This window comes from Ovis canadensis, chromosome 8, assembly GCF_042477335.2.
Source record: "Ovis canadensis isolate MfBH-ARS-UI-01 breed Bighorn chromosome 8, ARS-UI_OviCan_v2, whole genome shotgun sequence".
Classification (NCBI taxonomy): Eukaryota; Metazoa; Chordata; class Mammalia; order Artiodactyla; family Bovidae; genus Ovis; species Ovis canadensis.
The window spans coordinates 101,489,156-101,497,388 of NC_091252.1; positions in this window are offsets into that span (position 1 = coordinate 101,489,156).

An 8,233-nucleotide genomic window follows, 5' to 3' on the forward strand; every position below is an offset into this window, starting at 1 on the left:
GTGTATTCATTACATTTCTCATTTTAAAAGAGGGTCATTTTTTTAATGTAGAAAAATGTCCTTGATTTTGGGTGAACTAGGCCTTGAAAATGTTGAGAGAGCTTGATTCCCAGAGCAGCAAAAATACCAGACATACTTGGTAACAGTATAAACAGCATGTTTATTGAGTGGCTAACAGCTTATAATCAATCCAGCTCTAACTGTTTAACAGCTATGTTCTCTTTCTATCCAAATCCAACCCATTGTTTAAAACCTGAGGACTGAAGCTCCCATACTTGCGGTCTGCTATAGATTCTTAGTCCCCTGCATTCTGGCTCAGGTCCTCTATTTTTTAAATTTATTTTTAACTTTGAACAAAATTGATTTATTTGTTTACCTTTGGATGTGCTGGGTCTTCACTGCTGGCTTTGCTCCGGCTGTGGCGACCGTGGGCTCCCCTCCAGGTGTGGCCCGTGAGCTCAGCTGTCGCAGCTCCGGGCCCCGAGCACAGGCTCAGCACTTCGCTGCTCCGAGCTACGTGGGATCTTTCTGGACCAGGGATTGAACCCACGTCTCCTGCACCGACCATCGGATCCTTTACCACTGGACCCCCAGGGAAACCTCGGGTCCTCTTTTCTGCCTTGAGTCCCAGCACACCTGTCATCCTCCGGCGCCCGGTTAAGCTCAGAATCTTGGGTGCAAAGTCACGGATCCTCACAGACGCATCACGCAGCTCAGGAAACACGCGGCTCAAGCTCCTGATGACACAGTGGACCAGGGTCTTCCAAACCGAGGTGCTGACGCCCTCACCTCCCAGCAGGTGTGTGCAGGGGCCGTGCTGAGTGGGACCCTCCAGCAGGCCGAGGGCCGGCCTGGGCTGCCCGCGCTCCAGTTCCACGGGCCCCAGCAGGTCACCTGAACTTGGATAAGCGTGTGTTCTCATTGCCCAGTGGGGCCTGTGACTGTGAGCTCTCCCAGCCACCTGCACAAGCCCCACCTGCTTCTCCCACATCCCTTCCCATGTCGCCCACAGGCCACCTCGGCCCCGAACATCCTCCGACCCAATGTCTCGACCTGTTCTCTGCTGGGTTCTAGTGGTTACAGAGTCTTCCTGAGGTGAGAATAAATTCAACACAAATCAGAAATCAAGGCAGAATCTGTAACTTGGTACATAGCTGACCTATATATGTCACGGATGCTCAGGATAAGCGTGTATCTCTGTCTACACATACGCTTCTCCGCCCGTTATTACAGCTCACGGATGAGACAGCCTCTTTCCAGACTGAAGCCTCGGACGGCAGGCCCGTCCCACCTCAGGGCAGCTCCCCCCAGAGCAGCTGGTGACCTGCGGCCATACTGGGGGGGCAGTTTCTCAGTGTTTCATGAGGGTGGGCACATGATTGTGTGGCATTTAACCTAATCCTGGCAGTGATTTTTTTTCTATTTACATGGAATTTAATTTTCCTTTTTAATGCTTCGATTTTAAACCTCCTAAAATAGTGTGTTTTGAAGGAGAGAACTGAGGTAACTAAGGACACAGGCTGGAACCTTCAGCACGTGGTATGTCGGTAAACGCCCCTCCTGCAGAGATGGGCTCAAAGCAGGTGCCCGGCTGCTCAGTCAGAGGCCACGGCCGGCCGAGCTCCAGGCTCCACGCTCTCTGCCACTCACCCACGTCAGAGGGGTCGCCCCTTAAATGCATTTTGTTCCGTGTTTTCATCCTGTCTGATTCTCTTAAATCATAACTGTGAAGGGTGAGCGTGCTTCGCACTGGTGGGCTGTGGATGGAAGCATGGAGGCCAGCGTCCCAGGGCCCTTTTTCCTCCGGCAGGAAGTCGAACCCCCGACAGTGATGAAGGCGAGGGGGGAGGATCAGGGAGGATCAGGGAGCGTTCTGGTCCTCATCCCGGGGACCCAGTGTGCCGGCTGCTCCCAGGAGGCACAGCAGGTCTCCCTGAACGTTTCCGGGAGGTCCTGCCGATGGCCAGAATCAACAACGAGACCACTCAGGTGCAGCCGGCGGCCAGGGCAGGCCCTCCCCTGTCTGGAGTTCGGGGCCGGCCAGGCCGTGGTGAGTTAGGGCGGTCTGAGGGGAGCAGGAGCCCAGCCCTGGGCTCGGGGTCTGAAGCACAGCCAGGCCCCTCATCCTGGCACAGCAGTGTGCCCGGGATGCCCAGGAGACACTGGAGAAGCATCGGGCAGGACAGAGGGGGCTCAGCACTCAGCCAGACCCCCTCACCCTCTCGCACGCCCACAAATGAGAAGCCTCAACTAGACAATTTTCATGATTGTGAAATGGCTTGATTTAATGAATACCTGCTTCACCCGTGATTATCTACTTTCACACCCGCTTAAAGCAAATTGTAATCAAACCTCATCAATTTACAATTATAAAAGCAATGCCCCTATAGTTCATTAAGCATCTGAATTACAACATAATTGAAGAAAAATGCAACTTTCTTACTGGTAAACTCAATGAATTGTATAAAGATGTAAATGAATAGAAATAAAATGTTTTATAAAAGGACTTGTGTGCTTAGATTCTAGACTGCTAAATGCAAATTAAAAAAACACCCTAACAATAAAGTATGAGCTTCCCTGGTGGCTCAGCAGTAAAGAAATCACCTGCCAATGTAGGAAATGCAGGTTTGATCCGTGGGTTGGGAAGATGCCCTGGAGGAGGGCATGGCAACCCACTCCAGTATTCTTGCCTGGAGAACCCCATGGACAGAGGAGCCTGGCAGGCTACAGTCCATGGGGTCACAAAGAGCTGGACAGGACTGAAGTGACTCAGCACACACATCGTGAAGGCAACGTGGACACAGAGAAGGCTTCTGGACCCAGTGGACGAAGGAGGGGTGGGCCGCGTGCAGAGAACAGCGTGGAAACACATACAGCACCACACAGCCAGGGGCACCTGCTGGGGGCCAGGGGCACAGGTCTGGTCTCTGCGACACCCTAGATGGGCAACAAGGGGAGGGGGGGTTCACGAGGGGGGGACTTGTGTCTACCTATGGCCGGTTCATGTTGATGTGCGGCAGAAATCAATACAGTATGTGATAGAGCAATCATCCCTCAATTAGAAATAAGTGAATTCCAAAAAAAGTAAGAAAATTTTAAAAATAAAATTAACTAAGACCTGAAAAAAACTAGCGAAAAATACAGAAAAATAACAAGACAAAAAAAGCTTTCAGAAGTCTGCCCCGTGGTTGGGATTGTGGGGGATGGGGGCAGGCAGGGAAGGGGGAGGGGAGGGTAGGCGGGGAGGGGAGTAGGAGGGCAAGCAGGGAATCGGGAGGGTAGAGGGAGGGGGAGGGGAGGCAGGGAAGGGGGAGGGGAGGGCTGGCAGGGAGGGGGAGGGGGAGGGCTTGCTGGGGTGACAGAGCCTGGAAATGGCTGAGGAGGCGCTGTGGTCCAAGGGTGTTGCTGAGTCTTCCCTGACCAGGGAGGTGTGCCGGGCCTGTGAACCCCACCACGCTGCGGATTTAAGGACAGTTTTCCGTGCGTCATTATTTCCGTAAGGAGTGAGAACTGTCACACGGATCAGAAGGCCCCGCAGGCATGCCGGCCCGTCTCCAGGGCTCTCCGCAGGGCTGCCCTCCTCAGGGCAGTCAGATGGCTGAAGCCACATCCTTAAAATGCAAAACCCCAGGAAAACAAAGCGTCCTGCGTCCGTCCCTTCCTGCCGGCCCCGGGCCTGCAGCCCGCTGGCAAAGGTGCGTGTCTGATGTATCCCCCTCGGCCCTTTGAAAAGAAACGCGCCTGAGCGCTGTAACAACATCCGTGCTTCATGGCCCCGTCTGAGGCCACAGCCTCCTTTCCTCTCAGAGCAATTTTTGATAAGAACATGACCAAAGCCCTCCTCACCTCCAATGTCTCAGAATCTCTAAGCAGCCCTCTTGTTGGGGTTTTGGCTCAAGTTCCCAAAGGTTAGATGCTGAGTATCATCCCTTGGACAGCAAGGAGATCCAACCAGCCCATCCTAAAGGAAATCAGGCCTGAATGTTCACTGGAGCGTGCAGCTCCAGCTGGCGGTCTCCTCTGCCCGCCGGGGCTCAGGACGGCCACCCTGCTCCCACCCGCAGCCCGAAGGCCCTGCCCCTCACAGGCTGTGATGGCCTGGTCCCCGAGCACCCACAGCCCTGCTGTCCCGGAGGATGGAACGAACACCAACGAGGGGTAAACAGTGGGCGCTTAATGTGCGTCTGCCCACCGTCTCTCAGCACAGGGCTCTCCCACTCTGTTTTCCATCTTCTCCGCCCCCCTCGACCTGGTGGCAACAACTCCGGTGAAACTTCGTTTTCTTAACTAAAGAAGGGCCTGTGACTTAGCATTAATATTTAAATCCCTGAGAACAGTGGGCAGTGGTGAGATGGGCCAGAGTGGAGCTGGGGAGGAGTTGCACCCCTGGCCGCCCCTCCCAGGGACCCGGGGGCGGCGGACGGAGGCTCGGGGGGATGGGGGCCAGGGGGCAGCAGTGGGGTCCCCGGGGACCAGGGGACAGAGGCTCAGGGGACGAGAATCAGGGGGGCAGCGGTGGGGTCCCCAGGGGGCAGCAGACGGAGGCTCAGGGGGGATGGCGACCAGGGGGCAGCGGTGGGGTCCCTGGGGACCAGGGGACAGAGGCTCAGGGGACGAGAATCAGGGGGGCAGCGGTGGGGTCCCCGGGGACCAGGAGACAGAGGCTCAGGGGACGAGAATCAGGGGGGCAGCGGTGGGGTCCCCGGGGACCAGGGGACAGAGGCTCAGGGGATGAGAATCAGGGGGCAGTGGTGGGGTCCCTGGGGACCAGGGGACAGAGGCTCAGGGGACGAGAATCAGGGGGGCAGCGGTGGGGTCCCCGGGGACCAGGAGACAGAGGCTCAGGGGACGAGAATCAGGGGGGCAGTGGTGGGGTCCCCGGGGACCAGGGGACAGAGGCTCAGGGGACAAGAATCAGGGGGCAGCGGTGGAGACCCCGGGGGGCAGTAGATGGAGGCTCAGGGGGGATGGGGGCCAGGGGGCAGTGGTGGGGTCCCCGGGGACCAGGGGATGGAGGCTCAGGGGACGGGAATCGGGGGGGGCAGCGGTGGAGACCCCGGGGGGCAGTGGATGGAAGCTCAGGGGGGATGGGGGTCAGGGGGCAGCAGATGGGGACCTGGGGGGCAGTGGATGGAGGCTCACGGGGGATGGGGGCGGGGGGCAGGGTGGGGTCCCCAGGGACCAGGGAACGGAGGCTCAGGGGGGATGGGGGCCGGGGGTGTCGGGAAGAATGGGGCCTTCACCGCATGCCTGACAAGGGCCACTGACCCGGGAGCTCTGCCCGCTGCTGAAAGCCAGCCCTCTGACCACCTCTTGGAGGGCTGATGGTCATCCCGGCTGGGGCCGTCTCTACACCAGGCCCGCTGAGGGGACGCGGTCCCGGGGGGAGCACACGTCTGACAACAACTCCAGCCTGCGCGCCCGAACCTCTGACTCTGAGGTGGAAACAGGAGCGGTGCCCGCGGCTGCACCACGGGTCCTGACCTGAGCGGGCACAGGCGCCCATGCTCCGGAACACGCGTGCGGGGCCGAACGCGGGGCTTAGCCCTCAGGGGAGAGCTCCAGAAAAGTGTAGGACCGACGAATAAATAAACCATCCCCCTTATGGATGAAGACGGAAAGCCTTCTTAGGTCAAAGGGAACCTCCAGACGTTAAGTGGTTTTCAGCAGCCAAGAGAAACAGAAGTCAAATCTTGCCCATGGCCCTGAAGGTCTCCAAAATTGGAGACAGTTTCTTCAGCCAGGTTCTGAGTACTGGGTACGATTCTTTCACCCTTCATTTGTCCGAACTGCTCAACGTGTGAATTTGTTTTTGAGGAGAATGGGTCAGATCAATAACCAGATTTTCCCCATCTCTGGAATGAGCGACACTGAGTCTCGGTGATTCACATTCTGCCTGTAGCTTCCACTCTTTCACATTTCCCTTTGTGACGGAGGTGAGGCTGCTCAGCTGCGCACAGCAGACAAGAGCAGACGGTGGGAGAAGGGGGCCAGCCCTCTCTGACGCCGTCTGGCGGCCTAGGGAGCTGGGGTACGGTTCCTGTGCCCCTCAGCAACCCCAGGGGCGTCTGGGGAGGCAGGGTAACCCCAGGGAGGCTCTCGGGGCCCTGCTGAGTGCTGCGCTGGCCACGCAGCCGCCTCCATCACGCCTCCGCATCCCACCAGCAGGCTCATCTCCTGATTCAGTGCAGACGTCTCCGTCAGCTACTGGTGAGACGGAGCAAAGCAGTGTGTCGACTGTCGGAGACGGACGCTGCCGCTCTAGGCAGGCTGGCTTTCTTGGTTTCAGCCAGGCTCTGCAGGTCAATCGATCGCGTCTCTGACCATTAACTAGACACCCAGAGCACACGGAGGGTCACGAAGGCCCCTGTGACAGAGGGAAGGGGGCATGCAGGTGGAGACATTTATGCTCTGGGAACATTTATATTCTAGCCCAGAAGACACACCTGAGAAGCCACAGTGAGAAAAGCCGAGAAGAGGAAGACAGTTCCGGGGGGGCGTCAGAGAGGATCCCTCGAAGGCGGCGTAGCTGCGCTGGAGGCTCCTTGTCAAGGCAGGGATCCGAGCTGCCAATCTTGCTCTTCATACCTACTGGTCTACAGAGGAAAGCTTAAAGGCAGAGCTCCTAAGGTTGGATACATTTGCCTGAAACACTTAAGTTTAATCTGGTAACAAACTGAACCAAGTTTCAAGTTATTCAAGTCGGCAAGGAGTCATCCATTAAAAACTTTTCTTCTTTTTTCTTGAAAAGAGGGCCTCGGACAGCTCAGGGGACACCTGAGGGTCCAGCCTGGGAGGCTGGTGGCCTGTGGGGCTGGGTGTGCGGCTCCAGAGCCCCGAGGCCACAGGCTCCAGTCCCACCGCCCAGACCCGCTGCTCCCCTCCGCACCGTCTGTGAGCACTGGTCCATCCTGTGAGCACCCGGGTGCTGACGCGTGACTTGGTGGGCGTTACTAGAGACTGAACGCTTTCACAAGATTTATTTTTCTAAACAGTGGAAACTTATTCCCTTAAAGGCTGATACTTTTTCAAGATTTTTTCAGCGCAGTTCAGTTGCTCAGTTACTTCCGACTCTTTGCGACCCCATGAACCACAGCACGCCAGACCTCCCTGTCCATCACCAACTCCCAGAGTTCACTCAAACTCACGTCCATCGAGTCGGTGATGCCATCCAGCCATCTCATCCTCTGTCGTCCCCTTCTCCTCCTGCCCCAATCTTTCCCAGCATCAGGGTCTTTTCAAATGATTCAGCTCTTCGCATCAAATTTTTTTCCTGGGGGATAACTGCTTTACAATATGGTGTTGGTCTCTGCCAGGCAACGGCATGAATCTGGAAAGATGGTATAGATGAACCTGCTTGCAGGGGAGCGGTGGCGATGCAGACACAGAGGGCAGACTTGTGGACACGAGGTGGGAGGGGGCTGCAGGGAGGGTGGGACGAGCCGTGGGCAGCACGGCGGTGCACCCATCACACGCGTCGGCCGGCCGGCCGGCGGGGAGCTGCTGGGTGGTGGAGCCAGTGCAACCCGGGCTCGTGACAGCCTAGACGGGCTCGGGCGGGACAAGGGCTAACACTTCCGACAGTTTGCAATGTGTGAAACCTTTTTTCTGCATTCTGAAACACATAACAGTTCAACCTTTCTGTAAGTTTGAGAGTCCCTTGGACTGCAAGGAGATCCAACCTGTCCATCCTAAAGGAGATCAGTCCTGGGTGTTCATTGGAAGGATTGATGCTGAAACTGAAACTCCAATACTGTGGCCACCTCATGCGAAGAGTTGACTCATTTGAAAAGACCCTGATGCTGGGAGGGATTGGGGGCAGGAGGAGAAGGGGATGACAGAGGATGAGATGGCTGGATGGCATCACCAACTCAATGGACATGAGTTTGAGCGAACTCCAGGAGCTGGTGATGGATGGACAGGGAGATCTGGCGTGCTGCAGTTCATGGGGTCGCAAAGGGTCGGACACCAATGAACGACTGAACTGAACTGAAGTGTGTGATTCCGTGCCTTTGTCAAGATAGTAATTTTTGGACAATTATGTCTTTTATAGCCATTGAATTGCAGAGGGTGCTCCGTACCCACAGTCAATGGTTCCAGACTTCAGTGACCTTAAAATCCTGTATTTGCTCTTTCTACGGTTTTTCTTCTTCTTCCTCATACCTCTTGCGTATGTTTAATAGATTTCATAGCTCAGCTTGTCGGCTAAGAAATGTGATGGCTAAGGAATTAG